We start from the raw sequence: 20,150 nt of genomic DNA, 5'->3' as shown, positions 1-20,150 counted from the left end.
GGAAACCTACAGAATGGGAGAAAATTTTTGCAATCTACTCATCTGACAAAGGGCTAATATCCAGAACCTACAAAGAACTCAAACAAATTTACAAGAAAAAAACAAACAACCCCATCAAAAAGTGGGCAAAGGATATGAACAGACACTTCTCAAAAGAAGACATTCATACAGCCAACAGACACATGAAAAAATGCTCATCATCACTCACCATCAGAGAAATACAAATCAAAACCACAATGAGATACCATCTCACACCAGTTAGAATGGCAATCATTAAAAAATCAGGAAACAACAGGTGCTGGAGAGGATGTGGAGAAATAGGAACACTTTTACACTGTTGGTGGGATTGTAAACTAGTTCAACCATTATGGAAAACAGTATGGCAATTCCTCAAGGATCTAGAACTAGAAATACCATATGACCCAGCCATCCCATTACTGGGTATATACCCAAAGGATTATAAATCATGCTGCTATAAAGACACATGTACACGTATGTTTATTGCGGCACTATTCACAATAGCAAAGACTTGGAATCAACCCAAATGTCCATCAGTGACAGACTGGATTAAGAAAATGTGGCACCATGGAATACTATGCAGCCATAAAAATGGATGAGTTTGTGTCCTTTGTAGGGACATGGATGCAGCTGGAAACCATCATTCTCAGCAAACTATCGCGAGAACAGAAAACCAAACACCGCATGTTCTCACTCATAGGTGGGAACTGAATAATGAGATCACTTGGACTTGGGAAGGGGAACATCACACACTGGGGCCTATCATGGGGAGGGGGAGGGGGGAGGGATTGCACTGGGAGTTATACCTGATGTAAATGACGAGTTGATGGGTGCTGACAAGTTGATGGGTGCAGCACACCAACATGGCATAAGGATACATATGTAACAAACCTGCACGTTATGCACATGTACCCTAGAACTTAAAGTATAATAATAATAATTTAAAAATTATATAAATGATTATATGTTTTAAATCAAAGTTGCAAAACAAAGTTTATTCAAAGAAGCTTAGTTTTTCTTACTAACCCCTCTAACCTAGCCCCTCTCTCTCACATATGTAGTCACTTATCTTATAGTTTACCTTCCATTGTTTATTATTATTTTTTATTCTTTTATTTTTTTGAGACAGAGTCTCGCTCGGTTGCCCAGGCTGGAGTGCAGTGGTGCGATCTCAGCTCACTGTAACCTCTGCCTCCCGGGTTCAAGCGATTCTCCTGCCTCAGCCTCCTGAGTAGCTGAGATTACGGGCATGTGCCACCACGCCCAGCTAATTTTTGTATTTTTAGTAGAGATGGGGTTTCACCATGTTGGTCAGGCTGGTCTCAAACTCCTGACCTTGTGATCTGCCCACCTCAGCCTCCCAAAGTGCTGGGATTATAGATGTGAGCCACTGAGCCCAGTCCATTGTTTATTTTTAAATTAAAAACCATGTATACATGCAATATTTATGTATATATAAATATGTATATGCATATATTCCCATAACACTTCTTTTCTTAAATAAATTGTAGCATACACGTTTTTACCTTTTTTCACTACATAATGTATCCTGGAAATCTTTTGTAATGGTAGATAAAGATATACCTCACTCATTTATACAATATGCAATTCTTTTAAGGAAATCATTCAACAACATTGTTCCCTAAATAGCATCTGAAGGATGATAGTGTAATACCGTTATTTGTTATACATCTTCCTGGACCCTCAGTTTTCTTAGGGAAGTCTTCACAGTTATTTCAAGCCCATTAACTGTTACAAGAGTCAAAATAATTTTCATGGTCCTCAGGAGATACGTCATAATCCCTCATGTTACAAGATAGTGTTCATCATTTTTCCCCTATGTTCATCTGTGACATCTAATTGTATTATCAACAGCTCCAAAATTCTGTCCATGTGTCTCTCTCCGGTCCTATCCATGACACAGTGAGGAACATGTTCATACAGAGTCCTAGTCCATTTATCACATAGACTCCAAAAGTAGCTATGAGAATTAATTTGAAAAACAAACTGATTAGACTGAAAAATAAGACATAGTTTTTAATGAGATTTTAAAAATAATATTTTGTAGTCTTGGTTTCCAGGCAAGTTGAGAAGATGTAGAAAATACTCACAAAAGGGGTAAATGTTGCTGTAACTGAGTTTGAGAATTTTATGTGGGAAGCACAAAGACGCATAGAAGAAATAAAGCTATGAATTCTAAGAAAGACAAAGCTTTTTTCTCCCTTGAGCTTAGTAAGCTACCTTGCTTCTACAGAACACCCTTCCAGCACACCCTGATCCCAGTTGAAAGGTCCACTAGTCAACAGCTATAGAAGATTTTGTTTCATCCAGTCCCAAGAGTGAACTGTAGATGCTTTCTCTGAGCCCATAAAGCTTTTTGCATCTATCCTGCTTAATGGGGCACTAACTCATAACACTTCTGGCATCTTGCCTGTGTCACGCGTATATGTCCTTTCTCTTAGTGGGATTTTTTCTCATTTCATAGCTCTGTACCCTTCAGAGACCTCAGCACAGTGTTAAACTTATTGCGTGTACTGTAGAAGTACTTGCTGAACGACATTGAAATGAATAGCAGCCTTTGAAGACCTTACCTTTCAGAAAGAAATAACAATTTGGTTTTCCTAAAATGGTTTTTGAGAAAGTGGATAACACATTTTATTTAGATTTCATCATATCTTTCCTAAGAACTTTGATAGAGGTTTTCTTGTCTCTTCACATCAAATTGAAATTTGAAGGTATTTCTCATTTTGTTTTGCTCTATCCTCACTAAAAAGCCGATATTCTCAAGCATTTAACATTTTCTATTGAACGCCATGATTAAACAGTCTTTTATGGATCTGTTCTCTTACTTACAGGTTGTATTCATCTGAATCAGGACATACTGAAAATGCCTCAGTTGTTGTTTAATATTGTCACATGAAAAGAATCTATAATAAATAAATTACAAGACTATTTTTACCTTTACTATTGAAAAGCTCTTTCTTAAATATGTCTTTAAGTTGCCTTTTTTACAGTCTATATTATTTATTTTCTTCTCAGAGAAAATGGAGAACAGTGGACTTATAACATCTAAATAACATCTTATTTACTGGATTATTGAGCCTTTATACATTTTTAAATTTTATATATTATCTGCAGCTCTTTAGTGACTACAATTCTATAGAAATCTAATAAAAATAAAATAAATAAATCCAACTACACATCTAAATATTCATAGTTTGAGCTCAGAGATATAGAGAGTTGGAAGAGAGAGTCACTTTTACAACAAAGAAAAACCTGGAAAAACTGCAAATCAATGACTTTCCTGGAGAACTAGATTACAGGGTAAAAATCTAACCAAACTCTGGAGAGAGAGAGGTTTCCTCAGGGAGAAACAGGACCTACACATGTGCTCACTTGGAGTGGATGCCTACAGATGTCCTGTATACCAGTAAAGAATGCACCTAGAAATTTCCAACAAATTGCTTAAGGCTGGATGTGGGAAGCATAAGAGTTTGCACTCTCTTGCAGACTTTTCCTCCAAGAACCCCACCAGGCACTTGCAGGGAAGATTGGGGTGAACAGTGAGAAAGAGTCCTTCCTCGTGCTGGCTGGGGGTAGGAACAGCAGCCAAGGCTGAAGCCCTGAATCTGTCTCCTCTATCTCACCTATGGAACAAAAGATGTAATTTGCAGAGGGAAGAGAAACAAAAACTGTTATCTGAGGGGCACTGATAGAAATACATTGCAACTGGGAAAGGGCAACATGAAAAAAAAAGTCTGTGATTCTGAGGGGAGTGGCAGAAACACATCCGAGGCCCACTACGCCTGGAGGAGAAGCAGGAACACCTGTGAAGGTTCACAACACCTGGCTGAGACTAAAGCTTAATCAGAACATCTGAGAACATACACCTGCCCCACCCTGTCAACACTACATTAACAGGTGTTGAGGAAAAATAATAGTGGAATACAGCTGTGAGCTGCAACAGACAAACCAGAAGAGCCAAAGCCAGGTAGACAGACCCAAGCCAACTGGGAAGCAAATATTGAGAAAAACTCTCTAATTAGACTATATCCTAAACATAAGGTGTTACTAAAGGAACCCGAAGTTACACTGAAGGTAACCATAGCAACAACAGACTTTAAACTCAGCTCAAGTAATGGTTACATTAGTACAAATTCCTCCACTAAATGCAGAGCAGAAGGAAAGTGTGCTTATCTCCAAGTATTAACGGTATTTATTTCACTATCTACCGTTCTATACAACACATCCAGCTTCTAACAACAACAAAACCTACAAGACTTGGGAAAAGGCAAGAAAACTACAATCTGAAGAGTCAAAACAATAACCAAAATCAGACTCAGATATGACACAAATGTTAAAACTATCACATAAGAAATTTAATATAACTATGATTAAATGTTTAAACCGCTAATGGAAGATGTGGACAACATAAAAAAACAGATGAGTACTTTCAGTAAAACAATTGGAAGCTATAAGAAAGAACCAAAGAAATCTCTAGAAATCGAAAACACAGTTACAAAGATGGAGAATTCCTTTGACAGCCTCATTGACAGATTCAACATGGCCAAGGGAAGAATGAATGAATATTTAGATTGGTTAATTGAAACACAGAGATTTTGTTAATGGAAAAATATTAGAACAGAGCATCTGAGAACATGGGACAATATCAAATGTGTAGTCTTGTATACGTACAGTTGGAATCTTGAAAAAAGAAGAAAGAGAACAGGGTATGAGAAATATTTTCAAAAGATAATGGTCAAAAATTTTCAAAATTAGATACAGAAACCAAATCAGCTAAGAAGCTCACCAACCAGGATAAATACTAATACACACACACACACCCACCCACACACACACAGAGGCAAATTATATACAAATTGCTATAAACCAAAGACAAAGAGAAAATCTTGAAGGTGGTTAGAGAAAAAGATACATTATGAGGAGAGGGAAGAGTAAGAATTACATCAGCGTTCTTGTTGGAATAAATGCAAACAGAAGACAATTAACTGACTTCTTCAAAGTACTAAAGAACAAAAGAACTGGCAATCCAGAATTTCATGTCCAGTAAAAACATGAAGGATATTTAAAGACATTTAATATCCTTAAATTAAGAAATTTAAAAATGAAGGATAAATAAAGACATTCTCACACAAACACAAACTGAGGAAATATATTTCTAACAGATCTATTCAACAAAAAATATTGAAGGGAATTCTTCATACAGAGGTTTGTGGCATAGGCCAGAAACCTTGGTCTACACAAAGAAATAAAGAATGTTGTAAATGGAATAAAAGTAAAATAAATATTATTTTTCTCATTTTTAATTCTCTAAAATATAACTGACTATTTAAAATAAAATCAGTTATTATATATTGTATGATTACCCATAAATAAAGGTGAAATATATGACAACAATGCTATAAGAAATGGGAAGTAGAAATTTGGATTATTCTAAGACCCTTATACTGCACATGGGGTATTATATTATTTGAAAGGAGACTCAGATTATTTTAAAATAGACACCCTAAACCATGGGGAAACCAGTAGAATGTTTTTGATAAAAGAAAAAAAGTATAAATAATTTCAAAAAAGGAGATAACATTGATGCATTTACAAAGTTCAGTTAAATCCTGAGAAGGCAGAAAAAGGGGAGAAAAAGGAAAGAAGGAATAAATAGAACAAATAGAAAACAACTAGCAAGATGGTAGATCTTATCTAGTTATATAATAATCACTTTAAGTGAGAATGGTTTAAACATAGTGAAATGACAGATTGCCAGGTAGGATAAAAAGCAAGACCCAACTCCATACTGTCTATAAGAAACCCATTAACTATAAAGATACAGAGAAGTCAAAAGTATCCATAAATTTTAAAGAAAGTAAAAGCTGTTGTCATGGTATTTGGTAAAGAATAGATCGCAATAAATGTTTTTTGAATGAATATATTTGGATTTGTGGGAGATTTATTTCTTTTTAAGTTAAAATGGAAAATTATTACAAAATTTATAGAGTATTAAGTTTAGTCACATATAGCTTTCTATTATTTTGCTTTTATATTATAGTAGCAAATAACATCACCAAGATATTTCCGGGTTTCATCTTTAAAACAAAAAGCTTTTCTAATTAATTGACATAGTCTCAAAATGCATAGACATTTATTTTCACTATATTACTTACATATTATGCTGTAGGAAAAACCAAATCCAAAAAAAAGTTGAATATAATAATTGTATATAAAATATTAACATTTTTGCTATCACAGTTCTATAGAAAAAGAAATGTAACAAATATTGTATATGTTAACATTACATATGTTAAGAGAAGATGAAGATAAAAATAGAGACTAATATAGATGTACAAGTATATGTGATATTGTCAAGCCAGGATAAGAACAACTTTATAATTTACTTTTTCTTCCTTAAGTGGCAACTAAAAAGATGAAGAATGTTTCCTGTATACGTTACAATAATTGAAATATTCTGAGGACAAATCACTTCAAATTTATGTGGCTCAACATGCAATAAGAACACTAATGCCCTCAAAATAAATCATCTGAGGATAATGATCTTTTGCCTCTATTGTCTTATGCCTGAAAGTTACTTGAGCCATAAGCTCAATTTATTAATTGACAACCTACATGATACAATTTGTGAATTTTTTGATAATTAAGTTTCAGGGAACAAGTAGAAAATGGAACCAACAAAATTAAGACAATGTGAAGACTTCAGTTTCCCTTGTTTCCTTAATGTATTTCTGGAGTCTTCATAGACTTTCTAGTCTATCACTCTCTTTGTTCATTACCTTGGGGAAATGAAATTCCACTCATAGAAATATTGCTGGCTTCTTCTATATTTTACAAATCGAACCACCGGCTGGGTGCGGTGGCTCATGCCTGTAATCCCAGCACTTTGGGAGGCCGAAGCAGGCAGATCGCCTGAGCTCAGGAGTTTGAGACCACATGGTGAAACCCCCTCTCTACTAAAATACAAAAAACTTGTAAAAATACAAAAAACTGGGGCATGGTGGCGTGTGACTGTAGTCCCAGCTACTCGGGAGGCTGAGGCATGAGAATTGCTTGAACCCAGGAGGCGGAGGTTGCAGTGAGCCAAGATCACACAACTGCATTACAGCTTGGGCTACAGAGTGAGACTCTGTCTCAAGTAAAAAAAACAAAATGAAAGGGAAATCAGATCATCCAGGAGGAGCTCCTGCTATATGTATAAGCAGTTCTATAATGTGATATGTGTCCCTAAAATCACCACACTGAAAAATTTTACAATAAAAACCATAGGATTATGGTAAAAAAAAAAATAATAAGTTTGGAAACAACACTTGGAAACTTCATCAATGACATCAGAAAAAAGACAGGAACCTAATAAAAATGGTAGCACAGTTATATACGTGTTAATGGTTAAGAAATACATAAATACTATGATAAATATGATATTTTATTCTGAAAAGACACAAAGTTTTCTCCTGGAAGGGGTGTGGAAACAATTGTAGCTTGTAAGTTATTGTCAAGTTGTGGAAGAAGGGGTATTTGAAATTGGAAGGATAGTTTTAACATCAGATGTGAATAATTATGGCTCCTAACACATGCAGTGAACTGAGGTAGCTGGTAGGTGTTTGAGGTGTGTGTGCGTGTGTGTGTGTGTGTGTATAGTCCTATGTGACTCAGTGCAGCTAGTGGTTCTTATGGATAAAATGTGCACAAGCAAATGTGAAATTCCACTTACGCTCACTGTTCTTTAATATATTGATTATGTTGGAACAAATTCAAATTTCCAAAGCGACTATTACAGACAAACTGATTGTACTTTATTTCTACCTTAACATCTATTATTACAACTATTTCCTAGCTTAATTTCTAGTCTCAAAGGTGATGAAGAGGTGCCGTCCTCCTCTATAAAACCTATTCTTCCAACCGCATCCTTGGTAGCTGTTACGAGAGTAGATCTCTTGACTTTTGAAGGATCTGACTCTAACACTTACTCCAACTGTCTTCAGCAGTCTTACATACAAAAATGTCTCTCCACTGCCACCTTCTTCTCATGCAAAACTGAATAATTTTTATATTCCTAAAAAGGGTCCTAACTCTTTACACTGTTGTGCTCTGATACCTGTTTCCCTCTCACAAATGTAATGGGCAAGTGGCTCTATATCCAGAACCACCATTTCTCTTCACCCCATGATAGATTCTATCATTCCCTATAATATCTCTCAGCAAGATTAGTAAAACAGCTCTTTTGAAAGGCACTAATATCCTCTTTGTTGGCAAATTTATCCATTTTCTTTCCATTTTTGTTCTTAATTTCTGTGAAGCATCTGACTGTTGGATTCTATATTCATTTCCTAGGGTTTTCATAACAAACTGGTGGCTTAAAACAACAGATACTTATTCTCTCACCATTCTGGAGGCTGGAAGTCTGAAATCAAGAGGTCAGTGAGGCCATACTCCCTCTGAGACTCTGGGTGGAATCCTTCCTTGCCTCTTTCTAGCTCCTGGTGGTGGCTGTCAATCCTTGGCATCCCTTGGCTTGCAGTTCACCAATCTAATCTCTGCCTCTGTCACTAAATAGTGTTCTCTCTCGATGCTTCTCTTCTCTCTCATAACACCAGTCGTATTGAATCAAGGCCCTGTCTACTCTAGTATGACCTCATGTTAACTTATATCATAATTAAATCTGTAAAGAGCCTATTTCCAAATAAGGTCATATTCACAGGTATCAAGGATTTCAACATATCTTTTAGAGGAACACAATTCAACCTATAACTGTCACCTACAGTTTCCTGAAACATTTTTGTCTCTTTGCTTCCCAAACACAATAAAAATACTTCTAAAAATTTTGAGTGTTGACTACATGCCCTTTTATATGCTGAAAATTTTACGTTGATTTTATATATCAACATAATCCTCACAACAGTCCTCTTAGGTACTATTATTTTTAATAATTTTACAGAGAATAAAATGGTAAATAACTGTGCACAAACACACAGGTGGTCAAGAAGCTAAAATCTGAACCCAGGATATCTGGTTCCAATACTCACATCTATCACTGCACTATCTGTTCACCCAATAATTCCTTGGCTACCAGTTGAGAAAAATAGTTGAGGAAGAATCAGAACCTCACTGCTGATCCTAGAAAATGTGGTTTAAATAGAGTGATGAGATAATATTCCAAATTGCAAGATTAGGAGAGAATAGAAAGAGAAAGAGGTAAAAGAATGAGTATGGGTTAGTACTTTGAAGATCTGCAAAGAGAAGGAAAACTGTAACTTAAGAGTAGAGTAAGGGTCATATTTAGAACAGGAAAAACAAGCCTGTTGGCAGGTTGAAGGCAAGGGTTAAATAGAATAATCCTGAAGATGCAAGAAAAAATAAGGATGGCTAATGGTACACTATCTTGAGAGATAGAGGAGGATATGATCAAGTCCACAAATAAGGACGTTAGTCTTTCCAAAGAAGATGTCAACAGAGAGAGATTAGAGAAAGACATTTTTTCTTTCATGTTTCAGTTTTGCTAAATATCTGTCATCCAGCTCAGAGCAGACAGCAGCAAACAACCTTAATCTTCCCTCTCCACAAAGGCTTTTGGCTTCTTAAGGAGTAGGCCATGCCATATTCTTTCAGTTGTCTTCCAATAAATAAAAAATGATTGATATCTGAAGCCAATAATATTTTTGTTCTAAAATTTAGCCTGTCTGAGAAAATTTAACCCTTCTGAAAATCAATGATATGTTTTCCATAATATATTCTGCACCTGTATTGGGGTTTTTAGGTCTTTTTTGGCTTTATTTATGTTTATTCATTCATTGATGGAGAAATAAGTTGTTTTCATGTCTTGGCTATTGTGAGTGACGCTGCGATGACCACAGGGGTGCAGATATCTCTTCAAGATACTGATTTTGTTTCCTTCAGATATATACACAGAAGCAGATCATATGGTAGCTCTATTTTTAATTTTATAGGCCTCTCCTTACTGTTTTCCATAATGTCTGTAACGATACATTCCCATAAACAGTATACAAGCATTCCCTTTTCTCCACATCTTCACCAAAACTTATTATCTCTTATTTTTTTGATGATAGCCATGCTAACAGGTTAAATGTGGTATCTCATTGTGGTTTCAATTTGCATTTCCCTGATGATTCGTTATTTTGAGCACTTTTTGGTGTACATGTTGGCCATTTCTATGTCTTCTTTGGGAAAATGTCTACTGAGGTCTTTTTCCATTTTTAAATTATATTATTTGAGTTTTTCTACTATTAAGCTGAATGAGTTCCTGATATATTTGGGATGTTAATCCCTTATCAGATATTTGGTTTGCAAATATTTTCTCCCATTCCCATTTCATTTCAACTCATTGCCTTTTTATTTTGTTGATTGTTTTCATTTCTGTGCAGAAGCGTTTTAGTTTAATACAGCCCATTTGTGTATTTTTGCTTGTGTTGCCTGTGCTTCTGGTGTCATAGCCAAAAACATCATTGCCAAAACATAGAGAAAAGTGAGTTTTTCCTATGGTTTCTTTCTCTTCTAGAAGTTTTAAGTATTTAATCCATTTCTAATCAATTTTTGTGAAAGGTATAAGACATGGGTCCAATTTCATCCTTTTGCTCGTGGATATCCAGTTTTCTCAATACCACTTATTGAAAAAGGTAACATTTCCCCATTGTGTATTCTTGGTGCCCTTGTCAAATACAAACAGTTGGCTGTATATGCATGGGTTTATTTCTGGGCTTTTGATTCTGTTCCATTTGTCTTTGTGTCTCTTTTTATGTCAATAAAATAAAAATACTGTTTTAGTTATTATGGTTTTAGAATATAATGTGAAATCAGGTAATGTGATGCATCCAGCTTTGTTCTTTTTTCTCAAGAATGCTTTGACTATTTAGAGTTTTTTGTGGTTTCACATAAAATTTTGGATTGTATTTTATATTTCTGTGAAAAATGCTATTGGAATTGTGATAGGAATTTCACTGAATCTGTAAACTGCTTTGGGTAATATGTACATTTTAATAATATTAATTTTTCTGATCCATGAACATGGAATATCTTTCCATTTAATTGTGCGTATTTAATTTCTTTCAACAATGGCTTATTGTTCTAAGTGTAGAGATGTTTCACCTCCTTGGTTAAATTTATTCCTAATTATTTTATTGTTTCAATGGTATTACAAATGGGATTAAATTTTTTTTTCGGATAGTTCATTGTTAATGTATGAAAATGCAACAGATTTTTTTAATGTTGATTTTGTAGCCTGCAACTTTACTGAGTTTGTTTATTCTAACTGCTTTTTGGTGGAATTTTTAGAATTTTCTATATATATGATTACGTCATCTGCAAACAGATGATTTTACTTCCTTCTCTCTGATTTGGATGCCCTATTTTTTCTCGCCTAATTATTCTAACTAGCACTTCCAGTACTGTGCTGAATCGAAGTAGCAAGAGTAGGCACCCTTATCTTGTTCCTGATGTTTGAGAGAAAGCATTCAGTTTTTCACCATTGAGTATAATGTTTGCTGTGGTATTATAATATTTGGTCTTTATTAGGTTGAGATACATTCCTTCTATATTAAATATGCTGAGAGTTTTTATCATAAAACCATGTTGAAGTTTGTCAAATGCTTTTTCTGTATCTGTTGAGATGATCATATTATTTTTATCCTTCCTTCTGTTAATATGGTGTATCACAATTATTGATTTGTACATATTGAACCATCCTTGCACCCCAGGGATAAATCCCAATCGATTATGCTAAATGATACTTTAATCTGCTTTTGAATTGTGTTTGCCAGTATTTTGTTGAGGAGTTTCACCTCTATGTTCATCAGGAATATTGTCCTGTAATTTTTTTTTCTTCTAATATCCTGTCTGGCTTTGGTATCAGGGTAATGCTGGCTTCATAAAATGAGTTTGGAATTATTCTCTCCACTTGAAATTTTTTAGAAGAGTTTGAGATGGTTTGGCATTAATTCTTCTTTAAATGTTTGGTAGAACTCAGAATGAAGACTAAAGGTCTTGGTTTTTTCCTTGCTGGGAGATTACTGATTCAATCTCCTTACTCATTACTGGTGTATTCAGACTTTCTATTTCTTTATGTTTCAATATTTTTAGGTTATATGTTTCTATACATTTCTACATTTTCTCTAAGTTATTCAATTTGTTGATACATAATTGTTCATAGTAGTCTCTTATGATCCTATGTGTTTCTGTGGTATGAGTTGTAATGTCTTCTTTTTCATTGATAATTTTATTTATTTGAGTTCTCTCACTTTTTCTCTTGATTAGTCTAGCTAGATACTTGCTAATTTTATCTTTTCCAAAAACTAATTTTTGGTTTTATTGATCTTTTCTATTGTTCTTCTACTCTCTATTTCATTTTTTTCCTACTCTAATCTTTATTGTTTCCTTCTTTCTGCTAACTTTGGACTTATTTTGTTCTATTTTTCTAATTCCTCGAAGTGTATAGTTAGCTTGTTTATTTGAGATCTTTATTGTTTTATTAAGTAGCCATTTACAGCTATAAACTTTCCTCTCAGCACTGCTTTTGTGTCACATAAGTTTTGGTATGTTCTATTTTCATTTGTGTTTGTCTCAAGTTATTTTCTGATTTATTCTATGACTCCTTAATTATTGAGGAGTATGTTTAATCTCCACGTATTTGTAAATCTCCCAATTTTCCTCCTGTCATATACTTTGAGTTTCATACTATTGTAGTGAGAAAAGATACTTGATGTAATTTCAATCTTCTTGAATTTGTTAAGACTTGTTTTCTGTCCTAACATGTGATCTATCCTGGATATTTTATGTGCCCTTGAGAACAGTGTGTATTCTGCTGCTGTTGGAGGAAATGTTCTGTATATGTCTGTTAGATTCACTGGGTTTACAGTATTGTTCAAACCCATGGTTTCCTCATCAATTTTCTATCTGGATGATCTCTCCATCATTGAGGGTTTAATATCAAAGACTCTTACTATTATAATATTGCTGCTTTTTTCTCCTTTCACTTCTATTGTTGTAAATGTACTCACTTTATATATTTAGCTGCTCAGTGTTGAGTACATTAATATTTATAATTGCTCTAACTTCTTAATAAATTGATCCCTTTATCATTAAGTAATAATCTTCTTGTCTCTTGTGACAGTCTTTGGCTTAAAGTCAATTTGTATGATATAATTATAGTCACCCATGCCAATATTTGATTATCATTTCATGGAAAGTCTTTTCTATCCCTAACTACAGCTTATGTGTGTCTTTAAAGCTAAAATGAATCCCTTGTAGGCAGCATATTATTGGATCTTGTTTTTGAATCCATTCAAATGCTGCACATCTTTTCATCAAAGAGTTTAATCCATTTATATTTAAAGTAATTATTGATAATTAAAAACATATCCTTGCCATTTGGTTAATTTTCTGATTCTTTATATTTCCTTTACTCCTTTCTTCCTTGCTTACTGTCTTCTTTTGTAATTGATGACTTTTGTGTTGGTATTCTTTGATCTCTGTCTCTTAATCTTTTGTGTATCTACTGCAGGTTTATTCTTTGTGGTTACCATAAGACTTGCATAAAATATCTTACAACCAGATAATTTAAATTTAATTGTCTATAAAATGACACTTTTAACTCACATCTAATATTTTATGTTATTGATATTACAATTTATATTTTATGTATTCCATATCTAATAGCAAGTTATTGTTGTTATAGTTATTTTTAATACATTTTTAACTTCTCTACTAGAATTGAAATGAGTTATGCATCACCATAATAAAAATTTAGAGAATTCTGCCTTTGACTATATATGTTTATTTTTATAGCCAGTTTCACACATTCATATATTTTAGGTTGTTAATTAGTGTCCTTTCATTTCAACTTGATGAACTTCCTTTAGCACTTCTTGTAAGGAAGGTAAAGTGATGAACTCCTTCATCACTTTGGGATGGGAAATCTTTATCTCTCCATTTCTGAAGGACAAGTTTGGTGGGTACAGTGTTCTTGGTCGGCAGTTTTTTTCTTAGCATTTTGAATATCTGATCCCAGTCTTTCCTGGCCTGCAAGGGTTCTGCTAGAGATCCACTGATAGTCTTGTGGAGGTTCCATTGTATATAATGAATCATTTTTCTTTCATTGCTTTCAAAATTCTCTTTGTCTTTGACTTTTGACAATTTATTTATAATTTGCTTTGTGTTTAACATTTCAGATTCAACACGTCCAGTGACCCTTGGGGTTCACAAATCAGAATGTCTATTTCTCTCTCCAAATTTGCAAGGTTTTCAGTAATCATTTCTTTAAGTAGGCTTTTTGTCCCCATCTTTTCTTCCCATCTGGAATTTTCATAATGCATGTATTGTTTCACTTGATGGTATCCCATTAACTAATAACCTTTCTTTGCTTTGAAAAATTATTTTGTTTCATTTTTGCTCCACCGACTGGATATTTTCAAATGACCTGTCTTCAAATTCACTGATTCTTTCTTCTTCTTTATTGAGTCAAATGTTGAAGCTCTCTACTGGATTTTTCATTTCATTCATTGTATTCTTCAGCTTCAGAATTTTAATTTTGTTTAATGGTTTCTATGTCCTTGTTGAACTTCTATAATAGTTTTGATCATGTGTTGCTTATCTAACTTCATTTAGTTGTCTACCTGTTTTGTTCTTGAAGTTCACTGAACTTGTTTAAAGGGATTATTCTCAATTTCTTGTCAAACAGTTCCTAGATCTCCATTTCTCTAGGATCAACTATTGGAACTGTATTAGTTTTCTTTGGTAGTTTTATGTTACCATGACTCTTTGTGATCCTTATATTCTTGCATTGGTGACTGTGCATTTAAGGAAGCAGTCAGGGCTTCTAGCCTTTACAGGTTCACATCGGCAGGGAAAGACCTTCGCCCATCAGCCTAGCCTGGGGTTTTAGACAGACCAGCTGGTAGCATTCACAGGTAGGTGATGCTTTCTGTTAAGGTCTCCAATTGGGCAAGACATCTGTCCATGCTCTGATGTTGGGTGGAGCTGCAAGGTGGTCTCTGCAACCAGTAGGTCTGCTGACCTGGCTGTGGTCAGGCAGAACTTCTGATTGGGCTCCTGGCAACGTGGGGCCACTGGTTGGGCTCCACAACTGCCTCTGGTTGGGCAGAGTTATAGGCTGCTTTCCCTGGCCAAGCAGTGCTGCTGCTTGGACTTATGATTAGGCAGGGCTATAGGCTGAGTTCCACAATCACTCCTAGTCAGAGACCTAACCAATCTCTCTGGCCAGACAGTGCTCATGGCTGGTCTTCACATTTACTCAGACTGAGCTCTGCACTTGGGGTTAGCTGCAGCCTGGGCTCTGCAATTGGGTAGGGTCACAGGCTGTGTCCCACAGTTGAGCAGGGTTATTGGGTGGGTTGCCTGATAATGCAGAGTTGTTGGCTGTGCTCCACAGTCAGTGAGGACCTCTACTGGGCTCTCAGGTTGGGAGAATCTGTAGATTGTGCCCTGCAGTTTGATGGGGTTATAGGCTGCACTCCACAATTAGGTGGGTTTGCTGTCTGGACTCCCTGCTCCATCAGGCTATGCTCTACAATTTAGCAAGACCATAGGCTGGGTTTTATTATCAGGTGGGGCTGTAGGCTAAATTTCACAGCTGAGAGGGGCCATAGACTGGGCTTCATTGTAGGCTGGATTGCTAGTCTAGCTCCCTGGTCAGGCAGGGACACAGGCTTGCCCCATAGTGGCGCAAGGTCACTGGCTCTGCTGCCAGTGGAATCACAGGATGGGTTCTATGTCATGGCAGAGTCTTTGTCTGGGCTTGTTGATCAGGCAGGGCTGCAAGATATGCTCCAGAGTCAGGCCGGGTCTTTGGCTTGGCTCATTGCTCAGGCAGAGCTGTAGGTTAGGCTCCATGGCTTGGCCTGACCACTGGCTTGGAACCCAAGACAGGCAAAACTGCAGACTGCATTCTCTGGCCAGACAGTACCACTAGTTTTGCTCCATAGTTAGGCAGAGACACTGACTAAGCTCTCTGGTTAGTCAGTGATAATGATAACAGCAGGGATGCAGTGCTATCGCCAAGTTCTGTGCACTGGTTGCTGTGAACCCTGCCATGCTTCTTTGTTCCTGGCTGACCCCATAGAATCTAGCCCTGCCAATTCCCCCAGTATACCCTGTAGGGCAAAGCAGAAGTGAGTTTCCCATGAAGCACCCCAAAATGTTGGAAAAGCTGGATGTCCATCTAGGACTAACTTGGTATGATGCCATGCCAGCCTGAGGGAGAGGTGAAGCAGTCAAAGTGTAACTGCTTCTCTTACCCTTTTAATGAGACCTTTTCTCATTTCTGTGGGGTGCATCAACCTCATCCCCGGTTTCTGGGATTTTCACAAAGGCACTCTTCTCCTTAGATAATTGTTAGTTTGTCTTCCTGTGAGGAGTACTTAAGCTGGGCAAATTTCATTCTATTATCTTGCTGACATCGTCTGAGCTGGGGTTTTATTTCTGCAATTTATTTTCTATTTAAGGGGAGCAACATTATTAACTTTTCTTAATAAGTATTTATAAGTGAGAATTTGTAGAAGATGTCATTTTAAAAATATTTCAACTTTTGTAACTAAGGAAAAAGTTTAAGTTAAATTGTCCCTAGGATCTGCCATCCACAGGAAAGTCAATCATGTCAACAGGGAACTGCTTAGTGCGGCCACTCCTAAACTTCTGAATGAAGTCAATGTAAAATATCACCAATCCCCAAGTTTTAGGATTCCAAGAAAAAAAAAAAGGAAAGAATGGAAAAGAAGGTAAAGAAGAAAGAGGACAAGAAGGAGGAGAGAAAAGAAAGTCATACAGAGATGTGCCAAAATCAAAATGACATGCTAACACCCACCTAGCTAATAATGGCTAATAGTTTGTAGGTCCACATGGACATCTAACCTTTAAACATCGAAAAGACCCAGATAAACATTCTTGATATTACATACTCACTGACTTGCTCTAGCTCAGCCAACCTAGTCTTGTTTTCCTATGTTTCTTCCTCCCACTCCAGCCTCCAGACATTTCTACACATACCCCCATGACAGAAATAGCCACCCACCAGCCATCTGCCAAGCTGCCTTCCTGCTTTCATTCATCTGAAAAATTATCTTAAACCCCATCCTATCAGGAAGTCTCCAACAATTTGTGGGCAGTATCATAAGAGTCAGCCTAAAGAGCATAATGATAAGAGTGTTTTATACTTTATATAAAGTGCATTGATTCTTAACTCTTTCAATCTGCATAGATATAAAGTATTGTTGCATGCATTTTACAAAGGAGGAAATTAAAGTTTACAAATGTTAAGTGCTTTATCCATATTTCCTTATATAGTAAAGGGCAGAGTTGGAGGTCAAATATAGGTCTTCTCTTTGCTGCTGATATAAATTGTTTTTACAAAGGCAAAACTGTATTATCCATTTCTGTTCTAAGAAGCATAAGGGATATTCAATGATTAGGCAAGTGCCCTAGGAGTTCACAATAAATATTAAACCTATTCATCTACAAAATTAATTGACTTCATACAATAGTAAATCAGAAGCAGAAAACGACTTTCTAGGAGTGAATGGCGTAAGCACTAACTTTTTCCAAGCAACAGAGAATACTACTTAGATTTCAATTTGCAAAAATGCAATAAGAAGCTCAACTAAATCTCTGGGCAGTTTTATAAGTAAATAATATCCATATAAGATACATGGATGCTTTTATGATTCCCTCAGAGAAGGATCACAAGAAAAATTCAACAATGAACGCCCCCAAGATAAAGCAGCCAATATTAAACGAATTTCAGCCAAGTGATTTTTATTAAATTTTCATGATTTCAACAGCTATTCATGAGTGTCTAGTCTATGTCAGGCAAAGAACAGATTCAAGGGTTAGCAACTGAACTAGGTCTAGTCCCTGTTTTCTAGAAACTCCTCTCTGCCTACTCTCTCCAACTTTCTGCCATAATAGACATTTTGCTCTTAATTTTGCCTTGATTGTTTTCCTGAGGATGTTTAATTTCCTTCATTTTGACTCTCAGTGACATTCTAGGTGCAACCATAGAGCTGAACTGTATAGTCTATAGAGGGTATATATCAAAATTGCTACAAAGCCACTGACACCATTTTGCAAGCCCTTTTTGAAACTAGAATCCCCTTCTTTTATGAAGTCCTACAATCAAGTTCCTCTTTGAGGCCTATGATTGGGTCAGGAGAATATTACAGTTACCCTACATTGTCACCTACCATATGAACCAGTTATATAAAAGGAAATTTTTACTGTTCTGACAATAAGATAGTCAATGTCTCAAGAGCCACTTGGATGGTGGTTCTTCTATTCCAAGGATTTAGTCACATGACATAGCCTCGAATCCAAATTTATATTGGGCCAGTTCTTGTTATCTTCAGCAAGTTATGGAAATCATGGAAGATTTCATGGAGAAACAGAAACTTGAATTAAAAATAACAAAATATGACCAAGATAGTAAGAGGAGAGCAGGACTTCCGAAATGGCAGACTGAGACCCTCCATAAATCCAGTGCTCCACAAAAGCAATAAAAAAATTATTGAAATGAAATTATCTAGAACTCTGAAAATTAGTCAAAAGATTATAACAAGTTGAGGAGCATGTATTCAATGAAAACGATGAACATTGGTAGAAACATAAGGGTTTGTGTATTGTACGTTGATCTACTCTCTACCACCCTCCCCAACTCCACAATAGGCTTGAAAACTGGCAACCTTGCAACCACAGTAACTATTAAAACCAACAGTAAGGTGATCTACACCTAAACACAACACAGTAAAATTTTTGAAAGCCAAAAACAAGCAGAGAATCTTGAAAGCAGCAGAAGACAAACAACTTATCATATGTACAGGATCTTTAATAAGGTTAACTCCTGACTTCTCATCAGAAATCATAAAGGCCATAAAGAAGTGGGATGACATATTCAAAGTACTGAAAGAAGAAAACTGTCAACTAAGACTTGGATATGCAAATTAAGACTTTCCCAGAAAAACAAAAATAGAGAATTCATCACTAGCAGACCTGCCCTACAAGAAATACCAAAGGGAACTCTTCAGTCTGATTTGAAAGGACACTAGAAGGTAACTTAAATCCATACCAGCAAGAAAGTTAAAAGATAACTCAAAAAACGGGAGAAAAAATTGTAAAACATATATAACAGATTCATATTCAGAATTTATAAAGAACTCTTAAACTCATTAATAAAAAGACAAATGATCCAATTAAAAATGGGCAAATCATTGCTTCTCAGCCGTTTGGCTAAGATCAAGTATAAAAATGGGCAAGTCATTTGAATAGATATTTTTCCAGTGAAAACACATCAATGGCCAACAAGCATATGAAAAGGTGCTCAATATCATTAGTCATTAAAGTAATACATATCAAAATCACAATAAGATACTATTTCACATCCACTAGGATGGTTAGAATCAAAAAACATATAATATCAAATGTTGATAAGGATGTGGAGAAAGATGAAACCTTGTACATTGCTGGTAGAAGTGTTAAAATGGTGCAGCTACTTTGGAAAACAGTTTGGCAGTTTCTCAAAGTGTTAAACATATGATTCAGAAATTCTACTCCTAGGTATATACCCAAGTTTATGTGTGAAATGATACATACATAGTGAAACAATAACATGTTCACACAAAAACTTGTACATAGATGTTCATAGCTGCATTGTTCACAACAGCTGAAAATGAAAACAACTCAAATCTGTATCGACGGATATGTGGATAAATAAAATGTGGTTCATTCATATAATAGGATATTATTTAACCATAAAGAAGAATAAAGCACTGATACATGCTGCAACACTGATTAAGCTTTAAAGCATTCTTTATGCTACGTAAAGAAGTCAGACACAAATACTCCATATTGCATGATTCCACTTATATGAAATGTCTAGAACAGGCAAATGTATAGAGACAGAAACTAGATTACTAGTTTTCTAAAGCTGGGAGATAGAAAAATGGAGAGTTTCTGCTAATGGGTACTGGCCTTCTTTTTGGAGTGATGAAAATGTTCTAAAATTAGATTGTGGTGATTGTTCAGTACATTCACAGGGTTGTACACTTTATACACTTTAAATGGGTGCATGTTTTTTACCCTGATTTGATCAT

General features: G+C 35.6%; 1 protein-coding gene across 1 annotated transcript in view; it reads right to left on the bottom strand.

The window, feature by feature from the left end:
- Positions 1–20,150, bottom strand: part of RP1 (RP1 axonemal microtubule associated) — a 267,355-nt gene that overhangs the window by 72,513 nt on the left and 174,692 nt on the right. The window lies entirely within an intron of this gene.

Source organism: Macaca mulatta, chromosome 8, assembly GCF_049350105.2.
Source record: "Macaca mulatta isolate MMU2019108-1 chromosome 8, T2T-MMU8v2.0, whole genome shotgun sequence".
NCBI classification, from domain to species: Eukaryota; Metazoa; Chordata; class Mammalia; order Primates; family Cercopithecidae; genus Macaca; species Macaca mulatta.
The sequence above is the reverse complement of the archived record's forward strand: the minus strand, read 5'-3'. Positions and strand labels throughout refer to the sequence as shown.